Below are 13,030 nucleotides of genomic sequence, written 5' to 3'. Positions count from 1 at the left end.
TGATTAGCAGTGGTAAGTAGTTCTAGTATGAGCTCAAGGCTTATTGGAATATGTAAATATGAGGCAACGTGGGCAGAAGTAAAATCCTAGCATGAAGAAGCTAATAATGGTACTCGTTCCCTTGCTTGGATAGAGTATAAATGTGCTTATTTGAGGGGCTGTATTGTATAAGACACCTTGGAGCTGTTCAGGGAACAACTAGATGCAGAATGATCAAAAACACTGGTTAGACTAGAGAAACCTTCTGAGGACAAAAAAGTCATTCATCCTCAAATATAAGAGTATTTGACTTGCTTAAAGGAACTATGCGGTATGTCTTAGAGACCGACTCTTTAAAGAAAAGCATTTTGCTTCGGGTTAAGGGGAGCCCCCTTCTACGGGATTGGGGATCCAAGCCAAAAGGCAGAAAGGAGTGTGAGGGGGAATTCAGCATCCATATGGCTCACTGGGCCGGATGACTCTTAAAGATTATTCTAGTGCCCTGTTAGTAGTGAGGCGGCTCCTACAGCCTCCATCTGGATGATGATCTTCTGAGACAAACTCCAAAAACTACTGGTACTTAGTTGGATTTCCTCTCAGAGTTCTCAAAGGCATGCATTTCTGGGGTCTGGCTGTACAAATAAAGAACTCATGACTTTTATCCCAAAGGTGAAGAGGTGGGGTACAGTTCCCTACTGGGGACCTAATTCACAAGGCGGCTCTGAGTCACTCCTGAGCTAGCCGTGGAAACACACTAGATGCCACACAACCCCTCTGTCTTCCGCAACGGAGACGGGGCTAAACTAATGCAAACCAAATTTGACTTTAAAAATAAATCGTCGTAAGCAGTCTTTTTATATTATTTTATCCTTGAGTGGATTTTTACAGCTGAGCTGGAAACTCTATCAAATAGGAATTAAATTTTCTTTGCCAGTCCCTGATGCACATCCTAGCTAGGGTGTGTATCCAGCCTATTCAGAGCTGAACAGGGGTTAACTACATTCTTCACCCAGTAACCACTTCCTGACATCCTCTGAGTAGATGTACTTGCATGCAGTTTTTAAGAAAAATCCATGAGTTGCAGTTCTGTAGTTGCTATGGGTGCAAATTGTTGATATTGGATTCATAGTCAGGTTCTTATTTCATTCTCATTTTTCCCATAAGCTAATAAGCCACAATGGAGTTAAGCACTAAAGTAAATCTGAATCCCACACAAAGCATTATGTACTGTTGCCATTAACCTTAATCATTTAGAGCTGTTAACATACAAAACTGAAAATATTCAGCCTCCTCCTCCTCCTCCTTTCTCATTTCCCAAGTCATTTCCCACCAGGTCAAACCAGTGAATGTCTTCATTTACTCGTATCAGAAATGGAAAGTAACTTTAGGGTCAGTGATGGTTGATTGGGTTTGCTTTATGCAATGGCATATTGTGAATGGCAATATTTTTCTGTCCTGGGATTCATGTTGCTTTTGTCCCGAGCTAGAGACCCAGTTACAGATCTGAGCCAAGTCTGTTTGTGTGAAAGCTTCTTCTCAAAAGACCATCTCAGACAGAGTCAACAGAAAATTTCCGGGGTACCTTCCATAATATAGTAGGAGATTGGTTCTAAAGTAAGACGGCTAGGACTTGAAATTTGGACCTGCCACTTGGTTAATCAGCTTTCTGACGGTGTGACAAAGTATCTGAGATAAACAACACAGAAGGACAGGTTTACTTTGGCTTATGGTTTCGGAGGTTTCAGTCCATGACCATGGTCATTTGGCTGTTCATTAGGAGTCAGACACAGTGGCAGGCAGTGCATGTGGAACAAAAAAGAGAGAGGACAAAGCCTAGATCTCAACATCCCCTTCTAGGGTATACCCCTAATAACCTCACTTCCTCCACTAGACCACCTGTGCTCTTTTTTTTTTTTTCAGTGCGGGAAAAGGGGAGATTATAAATAATCCTTGGGATGGTGTGCATAGCTCGGTGGTAAAAGACTTGTCTAATATGTATGAGGCCCTAGGTTCAGTTCTAAGTACAAATAAAAAACTTTGAGTTGGGGATGGTGATATAGCCTAGTGGCAAGAGCACTTGCCTCATATACATGAAGCCCTGGGTTCGATTCCCCAGCACCACGTATACAGAAAATGGCCAGAAGTGGCGCTGTGGCTCAAGTGGCAGAGTGCTAGCCTTGAGCAAAAAGAAGCCAGGGACAGTGCTCAGGCCCTGAGTCCAAGGCCCAGGACTGGCAAAAAACAAACAAACAAACTTGGAGTTGTCATGAGGGTTCAGTGAGATAATCTATGAAAAGCATGTAGCAAATTTCATGACATTGATAAGGTGACCAATACGGGTTAGCAGTTTTACTAAGCACAGAAAGGCACTGACTGATTTATAAAAGACATGGATGGTTCCAGGCCCCCAAGAAGTATCAGTAACACTCAGTTTTCTGTTCCCTCTCTTTGTTCTGAGACGCCAGCTCTGCAGGTCCTTTATCTTCTGATAACATCACTCTTACATAGTCTTCTTTCGATATTGCCTGTGTGGTCAATATAGTATAGCAGGAAAATTAGTATCTTGCTCCTGAGTTTAAAGCACTCTCTCATTCATATTCTTACATATTCATTCATTCCCTCCTCCTCTTATTTTTCCCTCTCTCTTTCCTTCTCTCCCCCTCTTTCCCTCTCTTCACTCCCTCCCTTTCCTCTTTCTTCTTTCCCCCTCTCTTTTTCTCACTCCTCCCCCCTTTTATCTGGGTCTCTACTTCATTTATCTTCTTCTCCATCACTGTCCCTTCATTCACTCTGGACGTACGCAGTCGCAGTGTTGTAGGCAGCAGTGGACTCTAGTCCACATAGCGATACACTGAAATTCTGCCACTAGCCACATGAAGCTGCTTTGAAAGTGGGTCCTCTGGCCCCAGTCAAACCTCCAGATGACAGAACCCCCTGCTCACATTGACTACCTCATGAGAGACCCTGCATTTCCCTTTTGGAGCAAGGGGATATTAATATTGAAGAGGGGGGAAGAGAAGGACTGGGAGAGATGCAAGCATAAACTCGTGTCCACAGTTCCCCTGCAAACATAAGAATTTCTAATTAGAAGCTGGACTGAGGATGGGCCAAACAGCTTGCTCCATGTGGGAAAGAAGGGACTAACGGTTGGGTGGGAAGAGGAGGGTGATGTAATCACATTCGATCACAGGCAAATCCTTTCCTGTGGGCAAATATTGTCCAGAGAGTATCATGCTCTGTGCCTAATAAATTTCAGCAGGCAAAAACATAGACATATCACCTAAAAAGACATTTGGATGCTTGCAGCTCTTGCAAGCCAGAAAAATGGGGCTGATTTCCCATTAAAGTTGGTTTGTCTGTTCAGCAGGGCTCCAGGTTGAAGTTATCTGCTGACTCATCCTGAAATTGGAGAATTGTCAATTTTCCATTGCGCACAATTCTGTCTCTTTCCAAAGGAGGTTTTTTTTTTTTTTTTTAAAAAAAAAACAATTTTATGTAACATATGTGAACTATTTTTCTCCTGTTTTATATTCTAACAAGAAATATTATTCAGTTTTGATGGCAGTAAAGGGGAAAGCTTTAGAGGTTTGGTTGTGTTTTTATTTTTACATTTCTAAATTCACATTGTAAGATTCCTGAGCTATAGACAATTACTGGCTTTGCTTTTTGAGACAAACTATTGAAAAGTACATCCTTTAAGCTTTTCCAAGTTAGACTTTTATTAAGTGTACTTCAGAACTTCTAGTTCTGTGTTGTAATTTAATTTCGATTTCGGTCACTCTTTTCGATCAGCCTTCTACATAGTAGGAATTACAGGTGTACACCACTATACCTAGCTGGTTTGTACTTTTTGAGGGGGTGGGGTGGGGCAGAGAAGGGCTTTAATGGGGTTTCTTGCTAGCCAGGCACTCTACCACTTGTTATGCCCCGAGACCTGTCTCAGACATTTGCTAGCCTGCAAAGTGGTGGTCATTATGAAGAGAAAATGAATCACTCAGGTACGTGTCTTAGTAGTACCTGGTGGATGGTGAGTTATTGATAAATTTTTTTTTTTTGGCCAGTCCTGGGGCTTGGACTCAGGGCCTGAGCACTGTCCCTGGCTTCTTCTTGCTCAAGGCTAGCGCTCTGCCACTTGAGCCACAGCGCCACTTCTGGCCATTTTCTGTATATGTGGTGCTGGGGAATGGATCCTAGGGCCTCATGTATACACGGCAAGCACTCTTGCCACTAGGCCATATCCCCAGCCCCATGATAAATGTTTTAACATCAACTCATGTCATGAAAGGCATATAATATACTTAGCCAGATTTGATAGGTGAAGTGTTCAGTCCTTGAAAAAGCTCCAAAGCAAGCAGATACAATAGGAATAAAATATTATCATGTTAACAGCTGCTTTATACCATCATGACGAATCCTGTCTTCTGTCTCTGTTATGGTTTGAATGTGAAATGTCTCCAAAAGCTGATGGGGAGTAATTAGAGCATTCAGGCTCCAGCCTCACCAGTGGACCCACCCATTTGATGGATTTATAATTGGATGGCATTGTTGGGAGGTACAGAACTAGCTGGTAGGGCCTAGGTTTTTTTTTTTTTTTTTTTTTTTTTTTTTTTTTTACCAAATCCCCCCCTCTCCTTCTCTTTCTCTCTCCCCTCCCTCCCTCTCCCCCTACTTGCTGGCTACCACAAAGTGATCAGTTTCTTCTCCCACATCCATCTCAGTAAGGCCTAGAAAAACAAAGCCAAGTGACCATGCATTGGGGGCTGAATGTCCACAGGTTGTGTGCAGGTAGGGATGGTGCTAGGCTATTAGCCTAGTGTGTAGCTCTAAGGGGTAGAGATCCCCCATCTAAGTTACTCAAGATGGAAAGCCCAGGATGCATCATTGGGTCCACTTCCCTACTTGTTTGCTGCTCAGCAAGAAGCTATGAATTCTCTCCTCCTCCCTGCTGTGTCCTGTCTTGGCAACCTTCTTTATGAATAGGCCATATGGGCAGCTTTGGATCCTGTGTTTGCTTTGGCTTGGTAATTCACCACTTACTTCCTGTTAACATTCCTCTACCCCTGACCCCCGAATATGGTTCTCCCCAGCACCACCTGTTGCTTCTCTCTGTGCCCATAGCCTCAGCTCTCTGATTTCTCCATCAGTTGCTTGGCTCTGAAGTGGAGCGCAAATGTAACTTCTGTCCAAATATTTTCCATCTGAACTTCTGGTTCGGAGCAGGTTGTGTTTCACTCTAGTGGACCTTTATGGGGGTAGAACTGGGCAATCAGGGATGTTACTGGAAAAAATCAAGTTCAACTGTCCAAATGACTTTCAAGTGAGACTAGAAAGAGCTCTTCTTTCTTCCCATGGGCAACTGTCCAAAAAGCATCAGGCCCACCGTAGAGGCAGTTATGTCCAAGGAGGGTAATGTTCACTGTGAGGCCAAAAACCAACTCGGAGTGGACAGAGATCCATATTGGCACGCATGAGTTGGATTCTCTCTCATTTACCTTCCTGGGTTGTAATTCAGTCCAGTGACCCAGTCAAAAAGAGTGCAGGGCCAGGCCACCATCTAAGGCAAACACATGTACTGAACCACCACACCACACATGTTTTGGCTAGTCCCGAGTGACTGGGATATTCATCTCCTCAGTGGGGTCCACACAAGGGCTCTCAGCCTGGCCTCTCCTATCTAGTTTCCCCCCATCTTCCCCAGGTAAGGAATCTCCAGGGAAACACATTTACAGACCTATCTAACAGACCTCAACTTGGATTACATCCCAACCAAGAATCCTGTAGCAAAGGTGGAGCAGTGCTCTGGCAAGCGTGTTCAGGGTGTGGTCTGACTCTGAAGTTCTAGCTGTATTAGCTGTGCGACCTTGAGCAACTCCCTTGCCACGGTTCTATTTCCTTATTTACAAAATGGAGCTAATTGTGCAGAGTACTGAGAGAACTCCAAAGGATTATCCACTAATAATAAGGTGGGTGATTCCTGGTATTCTGAGATGGGAAATAGGGTTGGTGGTAGGTATAGAGGTGGTCCCTTTCCTGCCTCTTGGGAGATGAGACTTATAGCTTGATAGAAAGGATGGTGGGTAGCTGTGTCAGGAAAAAATGACTTCGTGTGTGAGCTCAGAGCAAGGCTGTGTATAAAGAGCAAGACTGATCCTAACACTTGGTGTATGATAGCTGAAAGTTCCCCGAGTTGAGGTGACATGGACATGAGGCAGGAACAGGAGCACATTTTGACACCCATGGTGCTTGGATCTTGTTCCTGTGGCTGCCAATGCCACAGGGCGGGTCTGTGGCGGGTCTGGCTCTCCACAGAGGAACCCAAACTTTGCCTCTAGAACAACGCCAACGTAGAGGAATTTGACATAGTGTGCCCAGGTATTCTGTGTAAGTGTGCACGTTGGTGAGAATGTGAGTGCACTTTCTATACCACGCTAGTGAGTCAGTTACGTTTGTGAAGTGGTTAGTAGGCCACCTGTTGCATTTGAAGGACTCCATAAAAGATTACTACGCATGTGTGCCTTCACAGCCAGAGGAGGGAGCAGCGCTCCTTGGCAGCCCACGTTCTCTGAGGAGAGGGCGGCGCCTTAGGAGCTGGGGGAAGAGAGTGAAATGCTTTAGCAGCTGACACACACATACCCAGTCACTCCGAGGAGTCTCCCATCCCAGCACGGAAGTCTGACCCAATTTGCAGGGCTCTTCTCAGGAGACCTTCTGCTTCTATCTACAAAGCTGAACCAAGAGCGTGCTCTTCAGTAGGCCGTGGCTCGGACGCAGAGAGGGTGGTGCAGAGCTTGCCCCCCCCCCCCCCCAGCTGGGAGCCTAGAGCACTAGCTTATTTCCTCCAGCACTCCTGGGGGTGGGGGTGAGGAGGAGACTGAGAAAGGGAAGAAACAGGGTGTGGTGCACCTCGTGGTGAGGGAGGCCTCCTGTCCCTTTGGAACATGCAAGCAGCCAGTCACGGACTCAATGTGGTTTGTCATCCTTTGTTTTTTGGGGGAACCAGCCTACATGAGAATGCTTTACAGATTGGAGAGTTTTCCATGAGAACAGTTTAGAACGTTGGGAACACAGGCTCCTAGGTAACTTCTCTCTAAATGGTGTTCACACCAGTTATTTAAGTCAGGTTGGGTGGAGATGCCACCATAGCCACTGCAGGCCTTGGGTTTTTTTTTTGTTTTGTTTTGTTTTTGTTCCAGGAACTTGGCTGTGCCCAGAAGAGACTAGAAGAGTGTCAGGTAGAAGTTGACATGTGCCCAGCTATCCCAAATTCTACCAGAATCTGGGTAGTGGGAACGGGAGGAAGAGCCACAGAGGTGGGCCAGGGGGCAGGCCGACCAGCTACTCTGGGCAGCTTTCACACCCAGCACCTTTAAAGATGCTCCAACTGGGGCACAGCCTCCCTTTGCCTCTTGGCTGCCACTCGACCTGTTCCTTCCCCGTGTCTAGAGCTCTTTCTTCTTTTTAGGAAATGAACAATGGAGTTCATAGTCTTTATGTGAATCTAGCAATTGCAGAATGTGGTTTTCCTTCAGTGACAGAAAAACAAAACAAAGTAAGGACATCTAAGGAGCAGAACCTTTTTGTAGTTGTCAAGGGCCAGGTGGGTGAAGGACTTTAGAGTGTAGTTTGAAAAGGCCGTAGCTTGGTGTGGGTCAAGGTTAGTGGCTTGTGCGGGGAACAGATGTTAAGGCTTTGCAAAGGACCCAAGCTCTGCAAACTGCAGCTGTTAATGTGCTAGTTCCTGTCACTCTCCTACGTGTTTCCCCTTCCTTTGCTCTTAACAGTTCTTGCATGTGCTCTGTTACTTCTAGTCTTCCTCTGTAATCTCAGATCCTCGGTATTTCCATGTAGGGAATGAGGTAAAGGTAGAAAACCTGAGACGCAGCTAAATGGCTTGCCTTAGACAACTAGACAACAGAGTAGGGGAAAGTCCTCTTCACTGTGTGTCCATCCCTTCCAGTTCCCCAAACCCCCAGCTTAGAGGCTGTCCTTCCTGAACCCAAGACTACATCCTTTCAGCCGGAGACTGGGATGGCCCCCGTCCCTGCCTTTGTGCCTTAGTGTGCAGGAGGGGGGAGATCAGTGAGGATACAAGTAAGTGAGGGAAATGAACAATGACAAGAGGCTCCTCCAGTGCGGGGTCTTGCCTATTCAGGAGTCTTCTGTCCCTTCTTCCTGGATCAGTGTTGATTATTGCAAGTATTCTTAAGATAACCTACATTCCAAATGACTCCAGATGGGCATTTTAGCCAACTCCCACAGTCATAGACTCGTGATTGTCTTTCCACACCAGACCGGCCAGCGAGCCAAAAGCCTTCCTTGTTCTTGCCCACTTTGGTGGCCTCGCTCAGAGCCTTCTTTCTATATAAAAGCTCAGCTCTTATTCACCAACCCTTGTTCACAATTGCCCGTGTGTGTGTGTGTGTGTGTGTGTATGTGTGTCATGCTCCTATATAGTAGCGTCATGAGTATTAATTTTGCCACTGGATTGTAAACTCCTTGAATCGCGTCTGAGCGTTACAGACCTTCTGCATGCTCCTTTAAGCCTAGCAGAACTGATAGAATGTCTCAATAACTGTTTGCTAAGAAGAAAAAGAAGATACCTTATTGTAAAACAAAACTTTCTGTGCTGCTTTTTTATGGCATGCCAGGTACCACCCACCCCATCACACACCACCTTCGGGTCCAGTTCCTCCTTTGGCTTCCCATGGACCCCTCCTTTTAAAGTGCATTTTTGTGTAGACTTGTTGCTCAGTATGTGAGCAAATGGGTGTAGCTGTTTGGATGAAAGTGCTTTTGTGGTTTGTAACAAGTGGAAGGAAGGCCAGACAAGGGAGGGAGAGTGCAGATTACTGAGGTCTTTGGAAATAGATGGCAAGGAGGCCCCGCCGGAGATGACCTCGTTTCATATTTTTTATAAATGAGCTGTGGACATGAGTTGTATGATGAAATCTCTTGAGTTGGAAGATGTTGCTGAGGCCTCCTGCCCAGTATAAAATATCAAGCTGATGAGGATCAAGCAAGCCTCTCATCCCATTGGTATGTTGAGACTTCAGGCATTGTGTCAGTGCGTCTTTAAAAAGAGGACACATTGAAAGAATAAGAGCAATGAATAAATAATGGATTATCTAGCGTCCTCTTAAGAAGACAACATAGTTTATCTAGTCTTAAAAAAAAATCACTCTGCTTTCAGTGGTTGAAAAGGCATCAGAGCTCTTCTTCAGTCTGCCAGTTTGACTTGCTTCTGGCATCTTAATATATTTCTTTGCCTCTTCTGATAAAAGCTCCCTAAGAAAAGGAAAATAACCCTGACAAGTACTCTGATAGTAGTAAGTCGAGAATAAATATCCAGCCAATGAAAACAAGCCTTTTTACATGATATCACACTCAAAAATTGCTTTTAATGTATGGGCCTCATTTTAAAAGGATATATATATGTGTGTATATATATATATATATACACAATTTATATTCATAGGGAGGAGGCCTGGAGTATAAAAGCATGAGTTAGAATTTCTTAAAATAACTGCTCTTTAAAAAGGGCTAGTGGTTTCATAAACAAGAGTATTGACACAACTTAGATGTTCGCAATAAGGGAGTAGTGACATTTCATACATGATATCTGGCACTACTATATATCCTTGACACTAGCTTGGAAAAGAGTTTCTATTGATAGCAGAAAATCCTATAGTCTAATCTTTTTTTTTTTTCAAATTTTTATTATCAAACTGATGTACAGAGAGGTTACAGTTTCATACATTAGGCATTGGATACATTTCTTGTACTGTTTGTTACCTTGTCCCTCATACCCCCTCCCTCTCCCCCCTTTTCCTTCCCCCCCCCCCCCGGAGGTGTTCAGTTCACTTACACCAAACAGTTTTGCACGTATTGCTTTTGTAGTTGTTTCTCTTTTTTTACCCTGTGTCTCTCAAATTTGATATTCCCTTTGAATTTCCTACTTCCAATACCAGTAAACACGGTTACCAATATACTCAGATAAGATACAGAGATAGTGTAGGTACAACCACAGGAATGTGATACAAGAACATCATCAATAATAGAAGCTACAGATACACATAGGACGTTGAAAGTAGTTACAACTGTGATATAACAATTGTTTCCATAACATGGAGTTCATTTCACTTAGCATCATCTTATGTGTTCATAAGGGTATAGCTATTGGGCCTTGTGATGCTCTGCTATGACTTGCCTAAATCTGTCAATAGTCTAATCTTAAGTGAAAAAAATATGTCCATATTTTTATATAAACCCCAGAAAATACATGAAGACTATATCAAAACGTTCTCCAACGCTGATGGTGACAGATGCCTGTAATCCCAGCCACCAAGAGGTGGAGAATCTCAGTTCTAGGTCAGCCCACTCCTGCAAAAGCACAAGACCTTTTCTTAAAAACTCAGTGCAAAGGCACTGGGCGTGTAGCTCAAGTGACAGAATGCTTACCAGGCAAGCACGGTGCCTTCAGTTCAGTCCCCAGTATCATGAAAAACAAAAACAGATTTCCCTCTCTTATTTACATTATTCAAAGTGTTACAAATATGTTGATCGTTTTTGAGTCGTGCTCCAGCTCTTTCTGCTTTTATCTGTTATTCAGATAGGGTCTTTCTTTATGCTCAGGTTGAGGCTTAGACGTCGGTCCTCCTATATCTCTGCCTTCCACAGAGTGGGAATCAAGGATGCATCATACCACTATACCTAGCTTGTTTTGTTGTGTCTTTTTTGAGGGGAAGGGCGGGGGGGGGGGTTGAATTCCAGGCCTCTTGCTCAATAGGCAGGTACTCTACCACTTGAGTTGTGCCCCTAGCCTTCAATGTATTTATCACATTGTCTAGCCTGCAAAATGGTAGTCATTATGAGATAAAGTGAATTACTCAGGTCTATGTCTTCATAGCACCTGGTAGATGACAAATTACCAGTAAATGTTAGTCATAACAGCCCGACAGGAAATATAGCTACTATGATGGGACTGCAGTATTTTTAAAAACCATTTCTCTGATACGAGGGTTGAATGGGAACTGGCGCTGCAGGGGTGAGGCAGGCTGGGGGTGATTTGAAAGTGAAGTCCAAGACCCGTGGACAAGACCCGGTCCAGCAGGGCCTGGGCGGACTCAGAGGGGTCTGCGGGGAGGGCAAGGCACGTGAGGCACCCCGCCAGGGGCCAGAATAACCTCGGGGACCATGACATGTGATGTTCCAAAGCAGTATTTAAGAAATCCACATGCAAGCTTCAAATGGTGGGCTTCATAAATGGAGGTTCATTGGCACATTGTGGGTAACTTGTGGGTGTTAGAAATGCAGGCTCTTAGCCTGATCTAATCCCAGCCTTTCATACTCAAAAAAATCTGCATTTATAACCAGCTCTGCAGTCAGACGTGTGCGCTTTAAAGTCTGGGAAACCCTGTTCTAAGAGACTAAGGCAGACTGCCCATGGACTGCTCTAGACAGGCTGGTGATACGTGATCCTGCAGGGCATGCCTATTAAACATGAGTTATTTATCAAGAAAAGTAAAGGACAGGAAGAAGTTAAACTAGGTCTATTTCTTCATATTCAATATGGGGAATTTATTACATATGTAATAATATAACATTTAAACGGGATGAGTGGGTGTATGGCTGGAGTTGGAGTTCACAGCCTTGAACTTGGCAAGGCAGGCACTCTACCACTTTAGCCACCCCCTCCGCCCTTTTTGCTTTAGGTTTCTTTTCAGGTAGGGTCTCGCATTCCCTGCCTTCCACAGTACCCACCCTGGGTCCGGCTTCAGATTCTGATCCTCATACCTGTACCTCTCAGGTAGCTGCAATCACAGTATAAGCCATTGTGCTAGGCTTGGGATGCATTTTTTTTTTTTTTTTTTTTTTTTGGCCAGTCCTGGGCCTTGGACTCAGGGCCTGAGCACTGTCCCTGGCTTCTTTTTGTTTTGTTTTTTGGTTTTTGGGTTCTTTTTGGCCAGTTCTGGGGTTTGGACTCAGGGCCTGAGCACTGTCCCTGGCTTCTTTTTGCTCAAGGCTAGCACTCTGCCACTTGAGCCACAGCGCCGCTTCTGGCCGTTTTCTGTATATGTGGTGCTGGGGAATTGAACCCAGGGCCTCATGTATACGAGGCAAGCGCTCTTGCCAGTAGGCCGTATTCCCAGCCCTTGGGATGCATATTTGATCACGTCTTTTCAATCATCTGTAGTTGCACAGTGGGAGTCCCTCACATAATCAAGCTTTGTGAAAATTCCCTATTTTTGGACGCACCTTCTAGCAATGACATTTCACCTCTCTGGAGTTCTTGCTTTGTGTTTGTCTTTTCTTCTGGTTTTCTGAATAAGAAAACCCTTTGGGTGGCATGTAAGAGACTTAAATTTTAGGTAACAAAATGCATCACTGATATCATGCTGTAATTTCAACATTTCAAGGTGGAGAGACACTTGGGCCTGGAGGCGAGGTCTGGATCCCATCATGGAACTTGGGCGTTCTAAGCAGCAGCTGATACTTTCTTGAAAACAAATTATTTTTACCCCAAGGATCTGTCTCCTTCAAAGGAACTAATTACATTTTTTTTTTCAGTTTTATACTAAGTGGGAAGAGGAAATGTGGGTTAACTGGACCATATTTCCGATTTACATATTTTGAGGAGGTTTTCTCAACATCTTTCTTAGGAACAGATGAACATTATGAACTTCTGTTTGGCACTGTTGGCTCTCTGGGAACAAACTGGCACGAAGGCAGGAACTTCCCTGAGGCTAGGAAGAGAGAGGCCTTGCTGTCGGCTCTGGCCCAGGCAGTGCCCACACTCACCTGCCAGTGGAGTGCCTTCTGCTGCTGGTGCACAAACTGGTGAGAAAACACAATTCACAGCTCGGTAATGGCGTACAGAGATAGGGGATAATGTCACTGGAGGAAGATAGACCTGAGCCAGGCAGGAAATGCCCTACATGACTCCATTCTTAAATCCCAGATGGCCATACTCTGGGCCAACAATTAAGATAATACTCTTACATTCTTGTTTTGTTACCCCTCTTCATGTCATGGTTAAACTGGGGAGGACAAG

This window comes from Perognathus longimembris, chromosome 23 (genome assembly GCF_023159225.1).
Source record: "Perognathus longimembris pacificus isolate PPM17 chromosome 23, ASM2315922v1, whole genome shotgun sequence".
NCBI lineage: Eukaryota > Metazoa > Chordata > Mammalia > Rodentia > Heteromyidae > Perognathus > Perognathus longimembris.
Note: the sequence above shows the minus strand (reverse complement) of the source record.